We start from the raw sequence: 15,117 nt of genomic DNA on the forward strand, positions 1-15,117 counted from the left end.
AGAACTAATTGCTATCGAGCCCTTGATCACTGTGTCTTATACAATTGGTATTAAAATTTTATAATTACTATCTATATTGGCTAAATTTGGAATTTCTTCCAAAATTAAAATTGATTTTCCGAATTCAATTATTAATTGATTAAATATTGGAATCAATAACCTTTCTTTTTCAAAAAAAAATAAAAATAACCATTATTTTTATATTTAATAAGGAATTTTTATTGAATTTATCTTTATTTACAATTGAAAATAAAAATGAAATAAATTAAAAAGTCATTGCATTTTCTTTCAAAATATTATGGAAACAATGAAAAATTTTTTTTTAAATACGTGACAAATAAATTTTTATTTATTGAATCAAAAGAATCTTATAACACGGCCACACCGACTAAAACGGTCTTCTTTTGAATTTTTAAATAAAATTTATCTTATATTCCTTTTGTTTTCTTCTTATTCATGGAAGTACCTTGAAAATTACTTTAATGTACCCAAAAAGTCTTGTAATGGACTTTTTTTTTTATATGAGTTCTTGTTTTTTTATAAAATTCTCAATGAAAAAATATTCATGCAGCCATTTTTATTATCTTCAATATTACTTATTTGTTTATAAATTGAATAAATTGAAATTAACATTTAAGATAAAAAGGAACAAAAAATGTCTACAAATTAACAATAATTTAATTTTTTCTATTTTATTTTGTCAGACATAAATTTAAATTAAAAGAGAAAAATAAATCTAATAAAAATATTTCTTAAAATTTTATTTATTACAATAAATTTCAACTTTACATTTGTATTATGTAGATATTGTCAGCACTCTTGTGTTAATATCGATGGTCTAAAACGAAAATTAATGCTATCATTTAAAAAAAGCATATAAATTCTAATATTAAATATTTTTGGAGAATATGGGAATTTTCTGATTTAAACAATTGGGTCAACATATAGCTCGACTACTTCGATTACTGAAATTCATGATTATTAGTGTTACCTTTTTGACTTATGTAAAAAAACAGAAGGAAATTTTTTAAAATTTTAAGAGTGACAACTGACAACACCGAAAATTAGCGGTGACATTCAAATTAAACTGTGCAACAAGAAAAAATATTTCATTTTCTCTCTCAAAATGTATGTTCTCTCATTTCTCAATATAGAAAAACGACAAAAACCTCATCAAATGGCGAAATTCAGAACTATTCTATGACAGAATTTTTACTCTCAAAATGAGCCATTGTGTCAAAATTATTGTTATGACAATTATTTTATACAAAAATAACTACGTGGATATGTTATATCTTACAGTAATGACATTTTGCTTCTAGAATATTCAATATAATCAAAGATAATATCATCGATACTAGAATTATTTATTAGAATAACATAAATTATCTCTTCTTTAAAATATGTCTTTAGAAATGTCAACCAAAAACAAATGTTTACTCCTATATTATACGTAAATATATATGTATATGAATATTATATCGTAACAAAATGTCCATGAAATTTCACTATGTACACGCACTATTAAAATGCATTTACAAATTTTACAAAAAAATTCTAAAGCATAAACTTATGTAAATGTGTGCCTATTTTTCTCAATAAATATGTATTCCTCTCGTTTAAAATTCTACACGGAGATTTTATAAAAGAAAATCAAATAAAAATACATTGGGTTATTTTGATATGGTCACTCTTTTGTTTTTTTTTTTCTTGAAAATACAAGTCAAGTCTATAAGATATTGAATTTAATTATATCAGATAAAAGATCATTACTATGTAAATAAGTATTTTTTTTATAGGTTAGGTTGCATTTTCATTGGAATTTTGTTACAAACAATAAAATACTTTTATACTAATAAATTTTAATGTTACCATATATAAAAGAAAATATACCAACATTTTATGTTATCAGTGTTGTCGATCTTGTTCGAATCTCGAATTAAAACCAATTATTTGTTGATTTTTTTTTTTGGAAATTCGAAATCTATTTTAATATTCCACTTGTTTACTTTGAAATTTGTTCACTTTCTATCAGATTTGTAGTTCTAAATTTTTAATTTATTTGTAATTTAAAGAATATTACTTTACAAAATTAAATGAATTAAATTAAGTAAAAATTAATAAGTTGGAATTTCTTTATCACTCCTAATTTGTATTCATGTATTGTATTTAAAATTGCAATTTTAATGCCAAATTTCTAAAATACTGAGTTTAAAAATTACTAGAATATACAATTAAACTCAGTTAAAGACAGAAATTTATCAAAATCACTTTGGAACCTATTTTAAATTCAAGATTTTTGTATGGGAATTGTATATGCATACTTAGTTCTTTTAATGTATTGTATTTTGTATAATACAAGTGTTGCAGCTCTCGTTTTTTGTATTTAACATATTTGTAGGCTTGAGAACGAATAAACAGCTTTCAAAATATGCATGCTTTATATTTTAAGCCAAATTTGAGACTTTGAAATCAAAGTCAACTGACAAGAGATGAAGAACAACTCTTGCCAAATTTGAGATCAACTCTTTGACATTTGACAAAATTGAGATCAATTCTTCGAGAGTTTTATACAAAAAAGTTGCTCAATTCAATTTCTATTGCACAGTTAACACATTGATTTGCTGCATTAGGTTGCATACGTATATAAATAGAATATGTGCGATAATTGAATAATATGCTAAAATTTGGTCAGTATAAACTTATACGGATTACACATAAATAAACCTCCCCTGTTGTGAATATTTGTAGAATAAAAATATAAGTATAATTCGTAAACGAGAGCTGTTCCTATATGTATACAACAACAATATTAATTATCGATATATTGAAGGTCATAAAATTTGTATAGTTTAATATTATTAGGCAACTATACCGTAACATATTGTATTAAACATAAAGTTATTACCAGAATGTTCTTCTTGTGTATGGGACATTGTGTCTGATTTTACTTAAATTTAAAATTTCATTAATTTAAAAATGTATGTAAGTATGTAATTATATGTTTGGTTGCATGTAGACTTATGTGTAGTTACACAATATTTTACACAAATGGTTTTTGTATTTAAAAACTTTCATATGAGTCTATGAATATAAAAATCAAATTTAAATCAAATGACAATTTTCTATAAAATACAATATATATGTAAGTACATAATTTACTAAAATAACAACAAACCAAACACATACTCGTATACAAACATTCATATAACAAAACAAAAAAACTGAATGAAAACCAACGCAACAAATTTTAATGTAATGCATTTCTGTTCTGTTTTTGTCTACGATAAATGGAATATGAGGGGTGCGCAAACTGTTGTTATGCCTATAAGACAATATTCAATATTGAATGCAAGGAAAATATGAAAAAATTTCATTTTAAAAAATCGTCTAAGGAATATGAATTTGAATTGCACGTGACTTGTATATTTAAAATACATTTTGAGTCTATATATATATATTTCTTAGGACTCTTATTTATTTTTAATAAAAATTTATTATTGATCAAATTCTAGACTTTTCCTCATTATATTTTCAATTTTTCAAAATCTAATTCAAAAATATACCAGTCACACATTAAAACGTAGTACCTAGTATAACAGTATAACAAATTTTTGTCTGTCATTATTCCATATTGTATTTAATTATATAACAAAAAATGCAAACTAAACTCTATAATAGTTAAAAATTCTTGTTCTCTACTTGAAATCTCATCACCATTTTTATAACAAAAAGAAAAAATAATCTAAATTATAATGGTAACAAAATAACACTCATAATAAAGACAATAAATACAAAATTGAACCATATAACATACACACACATATGCATCACGTATGCATAGATTCGAATTATAAGAATATTTACATTATATGTGCTGCTACACATTGTCATACACATTAAAATTCACGGTACATTTAAATATTTTATTGGAATGTTTCCGAAAAAAAAAACACAAAATCTTTTTGACAAAAAAAAAACCAAAAAAACTCAAAATGTCTCAAAAAATCTGATGACATTTTAAAGTTCATTTACTCCACAGTTCTCTAATATTAAATTATATATTTTTTGTATAACAAAATGCCAGTGCATTTTACTGCACCAATGCATATATGGTTATGTGCACATTCACACGTATGCAACTTACAATTTGTCACTGGTTTTGTGTTTTTTTTTATTATGAAAGACGGCGGGTCGTCTTCTTGGTATAATGCAAGTGGAAGCATTTTCTTATTTTTATTGTTATATAACTTTTAGTACCTAAAAAAAATAATTTTTTTTTTAACTTTTTTTTATTGTTATACTTGATTTTTTTATGGTTGTATGATTGCGCTCTTTTTCTCAAATTTTTTTTTATAGATATTTTATTTGATTACCAAAAAAAAAAACACCACATTATCACAGCATCTGATAAAAAGAAGAGCATCCATAAAAAATATGAGTATTTCTGTTCTTAAATGCTCTTTTATTGTATGTTTGTATACTGAGAATTCGAAAAGATTAAATGAAAAAAAAAAAACATTTTTTTTTGAATTAAGATGAAAATTATTAAATTACATTCCAAGTAAGAAATGTATGTAAAAGAATTCAAAATAATATAATTATTCATTTCGGTATAAGGATGCCAACTTATATTTTATAATTACGAGTAAAAAAGTCGGGAATTGTATATTTTGCTTGAAACTTGCAATTTTCTTCATTTTATTGAGAAGTTATTATTATTTTAAAGTAGAATACCGTTATTGCCAGTTACTTAGCAAAATTGAGCACAATTGAGTTGACAATGATCAAAATATGACAATTATAATGACAGCAAGAAGATAATAGTGTCAAAATATGAGAATTATAATGAAAGCTCGACGAATAAAGATTTAATATAAAAAATGTCAAAATTCATATATCATTTATTTTAATGCAATAAATAAATTATTAATATTTAATAAATAGCATGACATTTAAATTACATTCTAAATGAGTTGAGAAATTTATAATATTCTTTTACTGTACACTCACTCATTTCATTATAATTATCATATAAGAATCAAAATGAAATTAAATAGATTTAAATTTAAATAGAAATCATTTATTTATCTTCATATGAGTAAAGAGAAACTAGCCATTGAAATGCAACAGACTTATTAAAAAAAATTTTTATCTTTCAAAAATTTCTTTATTTTTAAGTATCTGTACAATTTTATTAAAATCTCTTAGCAATATAAGGTAATTGACGTGTTTCATTTATTATTATGAAGTTTTCTAAACTTTTTAAAATTTTATGCATTTAAAATTTATTTGTTGTCATAATTAAAAAGAAAACTTTTTCAATGATACTTGAAATGAAAATAATTTTAATGAGTTTGGAATAATTAGAAAATAATACTTAGTTAAAAATAAAATATAAAATTAGAAAATATTCAATTTTTATTTAATTTATTTATAATTAATTTCAAAAATTAGAGAAAAAGAGTTTATGTATATTGTATACATAAATAAATGTAGTGCTATTCCAATTTTTTTAAATAATTAAGCAAATTATTTATTTGAATTAAAAAATAAAAGACAATATTATATACGACAACAGTGTTTGACATCAGATTTTGACTGACGTTCTAATGAAATTTACTGTCAGATTTCTTTAAAGAAAAATGGCGACAATTATTTTTTTTGTGAGAATTTGAAATCCCTGATCAGCTGACTTTTGTTTCGTAGCAGAACTATTAAATTTTGACGTAAAACTATATCAGATCGTCAGTTTTTTTTTTTCGAGAATATTCAATAATGTCAGGTTTGACAACCACAATATTTTACAAACATTATTCACATTCAATATAATTTAAGAATAATTAGCTTTACATATTTTTATTTAAAAACGCATATTTTTATTTAAATTTATTTAATTAAACCAGTAATTTTCACAGAAAAACCAATTATAAATAGGAAATTCATATTTAATTATAATATAAAATTTTATTATTTATATAAATTTAGACATTTCAATGAAATAAAAATGTGTTATTAAAATACCATAAATAGTAATAAAGATATTAAATATAAGTATGTACAGATATGTAATATATACTTATATGGATTATTTGTTTTAAAACGAGCATGAAAATTTAGATTCTAGAATATACAAAATTAACCGCATGTTAACAAGTCCCACACTATTTTTTTTATTACAAATCATACACATATGTATATGTATAAATTTAATGATCATCTATAATTATATAATCAAGCAGTATGTATACTTACAGATAACTACAGTACAATTGTATGCAATGTATACAAACCAACATATTGTGTATGAACACTTATATTGTAAATTTTTATTGATCATTTATTTACGGCATTTCATACACACACCATCATACCGCCGTTGATCAGGTGATTATTATTTTATTGTTCTCCATATAATTGTAATTATTTTGCAATTGTTTTTCTCCATAAGAACTTAGAATTAAATGATATTTCTATACGCAATTTTCATATATGTATATACATATACATAAGTATACATACATATATGTATATGCATGTGATACATATGATTTTTTTCGCCACTATTTTAAAAGCACGTCATCAAATATCTGTTGCAATAATCCTATAATTTTACATTATAATTTTTGTACCTATAATATTTTTCTTCTAAGCTATTTTCTATATACATATTATGTATACTAGCTCTATTTACTTACATAAAACAATAAAACCACGTAGGTACGAGTATATGTATTTATAAAACAGAATAAATAAATATGCTTGCAGCGGCACTCAAATTTCAGAGAAATTAAACTAATATTAATTAAATAGAGTGGGTACAAACAGAGTGGCTTCCATTAAGCATTCAAGAACATAAAAATTATTTAAAAAGAAAATTTGAGATGGAAGGAACTGATCAGAACTGCTGATCGTTATTACTATTACTACCAACTATTACTTTTATTATTATTTTATCATTATTACTATATTTATATTACTTAAATATTATTCTTAAAAATTCATTATAGAAATGTACAATATTTATAACATAAATATTAATTTAATATAAAATTTACATTAAATTTACATTATGTACGAAAATCAAAAACAAAGAAATCATCAATTTCCTCTTTCGCCTACATTTAAAAAATTACTAATAATAATAAAATAATATACAATATTAGAAAGAAAAGTAGAAGAAAAATTACAAAATGTTTGTTGCATAGCACTAGCAGCAATATTAAATGGCATACTAAATACACAAATATATGAAAATATTATAACAAATACCCAGTATACAGTAACAATGAAAAACATTTTTCCTATATACATACATACATCCAAACTTCACTTACTTTATATTGCATATATATACATACATATGTATGTATGCATGTATTTTGTCTGTGCCTATACCTTGGTTTCTATTTATTATATTAAAACCGCCGTTATATTTTTGTCGTTACTGTTGATACAACAGTTTGTTTGCTGTTGTCATAACCGTCTTCGTCGTCATTCATTACAATTCGTATTTAATATACCCATTATATAATATGTACATATATACATATTTGACAGTAAAAGAAACAACAATATTAAATTTAAATGGAATAGAATGAAATGACATGAAATATGCAACAATTTTCTCTTAAATTTTTTTCTTCTTAAAGTAAAATAATTCTCCTAACTTCTCATGTGTACAAAAAATGTTCTTTAATTTTCTTATTAAGTCATGAATGAGTAGTAAATAAAAAAAACAAAATTAATAAGGTAAAATTACTTGTTTCTTACCATTTAATGACTTTTATTGGAAATTAATGTAAGACAATTTCCACATAAAAGCATTTCTAGGAACATTTTCTTATTTTTATTGAATTTCGAATTCAAGGTTCAAATTTTCTTAGATCTTAAGGAAATACTATTGAAAATGAATCAATGACGAGCTAAAGTGTTAGCGTCTTTACTAATTGAAATACCGAAATTATTGTTTTAAAAAAAGCAGTTAAATACACCAATATTCGAAGTATCAATGTGTCAACGTTAAGAGTTTAAAAATTTCAGATGAATTGCTAATATTTAAAGATAGAATAGAGTAGAAGTATAGTTATCAGCAAATAGTTGGGAATATAATCAAATGTACACATATCTAAAATGAACCATTTGTTTGTTTACACTATATTTGATTTAATTACCCTACATTTTACGTTGTGTAGACTAGACGTATATGGTTATAATTGGTAAAGTTTACTGCTTTTCTGCTACGTCTTTTCAAGTATGTCTGTAAATATATGTATTTCCAGTTTTATAAATTTGTTTTTTTAGTCTTATTGCAATTCTTATTTCCTTTTAGGAGAATTGAAAAACTTGTATACATACTTAAGAACGAAGAGATTTATTTAATTTTTATTTAATAATATTAAATTGCATACTTTCTTGTTTTTCGTCTTTTTATATTGTAGTTTTCTTGAACTAATTGGGAATAATGAAAGACAAAACGTGTAAGACAGAAGAGTAGAGAAGAAAAGAGAATTTTTTTTTTACTACTTATATAAAATTTTACTTCCTCTATATAATTTTCTCAATATCTGTCAATTTCAATTAAATTTATAACCCACACCCTTTTATATGTTTTGGAGGCAAAAAATAATATAAAATAAAAACTAATTTATTTGTCTGATGATGAATTTTACAATTGCACAGAGAAACTTCTTAGGGAAAATGAATAGATATTGAGAGTATGTTTAGGTGTAGTTGTATGCATAATTCGCCTCTCCTTCTATTTCCGTTTTGACATTATGCTTTTATGCTTTTCATACTTTTTCCTACATTTAAATAATAAAAAAAATTTTTTTTTCTTATTTCCCTGATGAGTAATAAATAACTAATGTTTTGCATAAATTTGAGAAAAATTAAAATATTTTTTTTTCCTTTGTTTTTGAAGTGAAAATATTACATTGAAAGTTTTTTAACCTTTACGTAAAATCAACAATTTTTAAAGCTTAATATTTAAAGTATGGAAATTTTAAACTTGTTTTTACTGTCAATTTAACACCATCTGTCATAATTTAAAAGTATAAGCAGATTATTTTTCAAGTTTTAATTTAAAAACAAAAAAATAATAATTTTCTAATTAACTATTCAAAAACTATAAAAAGTATAGAAAAGGAAAACTTTTAATTTAAAAATTTTATTCAAGTTGTATAAGTAGTATAATAAAAAAAAAATTAATTAAGCTCTTCAAAAAATTCAAATGCATTTTTGTATTTTAATTTGAAATTAGTTGAACGATTCGTATTTTTTAACGATATTTAAGATATATGAACATTGCTTACAATTTTACTGTACATTAATGCATGTCATTTTATAATTAACCCTCCCTCTAATACATATACAAGTCTTGAGTTAAAAAATGTATTGAATTTTATTACCACTATACATTGTGTCATAGAGATGTAAATTTTTCTCTTTCTTATTAAAAATTATAATATTTGTTATACGAGTATTAAAATTTAGTTTTAGTCGAAAATTACACATCTTTAAATGGTTTTGATTGAATTTAATTTTTAATTTTAATTAAGTATGTAAAATAGTTCCGAACCTTAATTACTTCCTTATAATTGAATATCATTGAAAACATTGTCAAAATTCAGAATGAGAACAATTCGTAAGTTTATTGAGGGCAAAGATATAAAATAACCTAAGTAAGTTCTATAGCCAAGTTTTCTATGAAAGAGCCATAATGACGATCATGCAAAGAAAATGTAAAGTTTAGTCAAATCTCACTACCTATACTAATGAAGGACGAGTAGTTTTAAATATAACTGTTATATGATTTAAATGACATTAATGACAGAATCGTCAGATGGTTGATTGTCATTTGAAGTTGTCAAATGTAACGTATATCCTATTCCTTTGTTTATTTAATTTTAAAATTTTTGCTCTCTCTCTCTCTCTCTCCATCAATTTGGAATTCTCTTATTTTCATTCATAATTGTCTCTTTTTCAAATATACGAGTATAACAATAATAAAATTTTCTTTTCATATTTAATTAATTTTTCATTCATTTTATTTTTATAAAAGAATATAGTGTTACCAACATGACAAAATACAATTAATAATTTTGATTTTTTTTATTGTTACCTATAATTTTATTTTTATTTAATATTTTCATTGAGAATTTATTACTTAATTCAAAAAAAAAAATTACATGCATTTTTGTTACACTTAAAATTACAAAAGAAATAACAATGAAAACATCAAACAAAAAAAAAAACCAAAAAAAAATTTATATAAAAATATTTCATTGTAAATTTGCAATAAATCAAAGAATTTTATATAAATTTAGTTAACACAAGTAGCTGTTATACTGAGCTAAGCAATTGCAGCTGTATACGGTCTTAAAAATGCAATTTTTCATTTTAATAAAAAAATATTTTTCGTTCTTATTCATGTGTTTTATATAAATATCAGCAAAAATAACTGTTCGAAAACATACTCTTATACATTATATACATGCACGAGTATACAATTTTATTTTTTTTTTATTTTTTTTGACCAGTGGGCGATTCTGAATTTATTAATCAAAACAAATTCACAATAAGCGTAACAATATGTTTAAGAAAACTATAAAAATGAAATGGTAGCAATTTCAAAAGTAGTAACTCATATACAAAAATTGTATTTAGTGGAAGAAAAAAAAAGTGGAAGTAACAAATCAAATTTAATTTAAATGAAGAAAATAAAACAAACACAAAGTAATAAGAATAACAAATAAATACAAGGTGATTTAATTTAATTATTAATTTTTTTTTTATTTGAAATTTTTCTTTGCAGGAAGGAAAATTAAATGTGTTATACACATTTTAAAAAATCAATTTAATTAATTCAAAATGCTTCATTGATCTTTATTTAATATAAGAATGAGTAATATATGTATAATGCATTTGAATTGAAAACCTTACACTGGCAATGAATAAATTTATGGAGAGACTCTCAGCAATACTTTCGATTTATAATTGTTATACCTAGTTCAAAAGCTTTATTTTCTAGTCATGAATTTCTTTATTTGTATGTAATAAAATTCTTGAAATAACTTGAATTTGTGATTGAAATTCCTTAACATTTAGGTATTAAAATTCTATTTTTTTAATAAAATTAGAATTCTAGATTAGATATGTAATTACTTACACAATTCAATTTATATTGATTAGATTTAACATTCTTTGTTCATGTGATTTCAATTTACTAATCTATATGTTAAAATGTGATACTCGTATTAATTTAAATATTTTATTCAGAATGAGATCAATATTTCTATGAGAATTTAACAAAAAATAAAATCACGAGTTAAAATGAGAAATTTCAAATAAATTAAGAATTTGAAATTTTTTTTCGGAAAATATTTGAAAACTCTAATTGCAGAAGCAAGATGAAGCAAGATGATTTATTCAAAAATTATATTTTTTGCTTGGGTTTGGCTTTAGAGAGTCATTTATTAAAATTGATTTCTAATTTCTTTTGTATAACTTGATCAAATTTTCGAATAATTTGATAAAAATTTTTAGGGGGAAGTATTTTCAATTTTTATCAATCACCCCAGTTATTTGATCTGAACCTAATTTTGCTCGGTTAAAAATAAACATACGAAGATTTTAAATATTCATCGTAATATTTCGATTTTGTGATAAGGCGCCTTTGGCAGTTTCATTTTATACCCACAAACTTTCATTCTGTTTTTTTTTTCCAGCATAAAAATTATGCCTTCTGATAAAAAAAAAAATTAATTTTTAGAAACCAACCCTGTTAATGCATAATTATTGAATAACAACAAAAAATGCTGAATACATAAATTTTTTCTAAACAACCATTTGAACTAACAAAATTTATTTGATCAAACAAAATGATTATAGTTCAAATTTTTAAAAAGTAAACTTGCTAGTATTATCGTGCCAATTCACAATATGTAATTTTATTTTAAAATTAATTATTTTTTCTTTTTTAAATTTAGAGCATTTTTAATTTAAAGCAAGTATATAACAATTTATTGAAATTCATTGATTCACAGCTTGAAATTTTGAATCAAAAAATCAAAAAAAAAAAACAAAAATTGAACATGGAATGAAATAAAGACCGCGTCACGGATAATTGATTTCTTTTTGACGTCGACAGTAATTGGTTAAGATAAACTTCAACTATACCAGTTAATGTCTGTCTTTTTTTTTCCCCTCTTACTTATTTTGTATTCGAGTTTCAATATTTAAGTATAATTGATTTTATTACAAATTTTATTATTTTCTTTTTCGGTTACCAGGTTATTTTATTTTGGTTCGTAACTCTATTTTTAAATTTAAATTATTATGAAATTAAAAACAAAAAAAAAATTCAAAATTTCCTGGATAACTTTATTGAATATTTAATTTTATAAAAAGTTCTATAGTTGACATAAATGATTTCTATACTTAATGGTTTATAATCTATTTTAGATACTTAGTTACTTTACCTTAAAAAATTTTCAATAAGTAATTTATGAGTATACGGTATTTGAGTACTTGTTTGTATAAGTGCATGAAATTTGCAAAACGTCGCAAAATTAATATGCACATAGCAACACATACATATTTAGAAATTACGAATAAATTAATAAAGTATAAAATAATAAATAATAAAATTGAATAAATTAATTAAATTTCAATTATTTTTGTTCTATTACAAAATTGTTACATTAACCCTTTCACCTTAAAAATTTTAGAATTTTTATAAAATTAAAAAAAACTCGGTACTTATATTTATTAAATTGTTTGAGAAAAGTATAAATATAAAAAATATTTTCTAATAGGCAGAATATTTCAAGTTAGTCGCCGGAAAAGGGTTAAAAAATATTGTATAAATTTCTAGTTTTATAAAATAATATTAATTATAATAAATTTTAAATTAAAAATACGTGCATATATTTTAAATACACACACATACACAAAAACATATATGCAATAAATTCCATTCTTAGATTGTACTTCAAGTTTTAAAATCGATTTCTGTCACCTGAGGTATCATGATAGATAATGATTATATAAATAGATATTAAGAATGATGATAATCATGATGACGAATAAAATTTTTATTAAATATTTAACAAGAGAATGCGAATTTTTTTTGCAATTGAGTATTTTTATGGCATATTTAGTTAAAATTATACGAGAATGGAAATTTAAACTTGTATTATAAATGTGCTAAGTGAAAATATTATTCTTAAAAACTAGTTATTAGAGAAAATTAAATAAGATTGAAAAAAAAACTAATAATTCATTTCTATAATTAATTTCTTAATAATTCTCAAATTAATTGAATAAAATTTTACAATTGTATATGTAAATCAAAAGTTTATAAATGTGTAATTATCAAAAATTATAAATAATTTTTTTTCTTTACATAAAATATATAATGGGTGTACTAACCAGTTTGTTCTTTCCAAGAGTACTTAATTAGTTTGTTTGTTGTTTTAATTTTGTTTCCGATTTTACTCAAACGAATGAAGACCAGTTTGTTCTACATAATCAGTAACCATACTATTCTGAAATAAATTACCTTAAAACTTTGTATTGAAAGACGTGTTATATTTTAATTGATTGAGCAGACAACGACAATTTTTAATACGTTCTCACCTATTATAATGAGTAGAAGAGAAGAACAATGACCAGTAAATTCAGTAAATTTTTGTAATTCTTCAAAAAAATCATAAGAAAATTTTAATAAAATCCTGAAAATTATTCTAGAGAATAACATTTTTGACCATCAAACACACACGTGTTTCAACATTCAAAATTACCAAACATAAATTTGACTTAATTTTCAATTAAATTTAATTAAAATTTATTTTATGCACATAAATAAATTCACAATAGATGACATTGTAAATTCAAAGCATGTAAAATATTTTAAATTTAATATGATTTCAAAATAAAAAAAAAATTAAAAAATTTTAATTTTTTTTTTTCTTTAATTCCATTTTGTCTATTTTAAGCTCTATATAAATTACAATAATAAATATTAAATTAATATTACATTCACAATAAATTACAAATTACTTGTATATTAAGAAATAAAATATGCAATATAGAAAATCAAATTACAAAAAAAAATCAATTTAAAATTTTAATTATATAAATTTTAATTCGTCAATTTGGATGTCAGAAAATGTGACAAAATTAGTCTGATAAATTGAATTGAATTGTAAAAAAAATATTTTGGTATTTCTGATTCAAGGTATTTATTCATTTATTTTAAGAAAATAACAAAAAAAAAGTGTTTACGTGTACTGTAAAATGCCTGTATATTAAAATCAAAATCGAAAATGTCATTTATAAAAGAAATATCAAAACCGAACAAATATTATTTTTCATTTTTATAATCAAAGAAATCGACAAAAAAAAAAATGAATTTGTTCCGTCAGCTTGTAAGCCAAAAAAAATATCTTTTTCTTCAATTTTTTTTTAAAAAGATTAAATAACACATAAAACGCGTTCCAATTCTTATAATGAATAAAATATATAACTATATATACAATATAGAAATAATTTAATAAATTTAATATTAAAAAATATTAATAATATTGTGAACTTGATATGTTTTAAGTAATTTAGCCGGTTTTAGCCTTGAATTATTAATTACCCATCAATATTTTATGAAAAGCTATATAACAATATTATTTTTTTTTTTCTACATTTATTTAAAAAAAATAATAATAATAATAACAAATATATTTGTAACCATTTCCGATTTCATTATTATTATTGACCGCAAAAAAAAAAAAAACAAAATATAATGTTATATACCTACATACTCGTAAGTATAACTAATTATAAAGTACTCATATTTTATAACGTAACAATATAATAAAATGATTACAAAACAAAAAGTAAAATACTTAATCAAAATTAATACTCTTAACGTAACTATATCAATATTACAACCGTATTAGACGAAACAGTGTATATAAGTGTATATGTATGTGCGAACACTATATTTTATGCATAACCTCACCTATTGGAAAAAAAACAAAATAATAATAATATGAAAATAAATAATAATAACTAAAACTTATATAACCCAACCCTAATTAAAAAGGTACATCAATTGTT

The 15,117-nt window shown here is 22.0% G+C and overlaps 1 protein-coding gene across 8 annotated transcripts in view; it reads right to left on the minus strand.

The window, feature by feature from the left end:
* LOC129618446 (cytospin-A-like) overlaps positions 1-15,117 on the minus strand; it is a 124,029-nt gene that overhangs the window by 40,410 nt on the left and 68,502 nt on the right. The gene's annotated exons all lie outside the window — the stretch shown is intronic.

The sequence above is a fragment of the Condylostylus longicornis genome, unplaced genomic scaffold, assembly GCF_029603195.1.
Source record: "Condylostylus longicornis isolate FDR11 unplaced genomic scaffold, ASM2960319v2 ptg000006l, whole genome shotgun sequence".
Lineage (NCBI taxonomy): Eukaryota > Metazoa > Arthropoda > Insecta > Diptera > Dolichopodidae > Condylostylus > Condylostylus longicornis.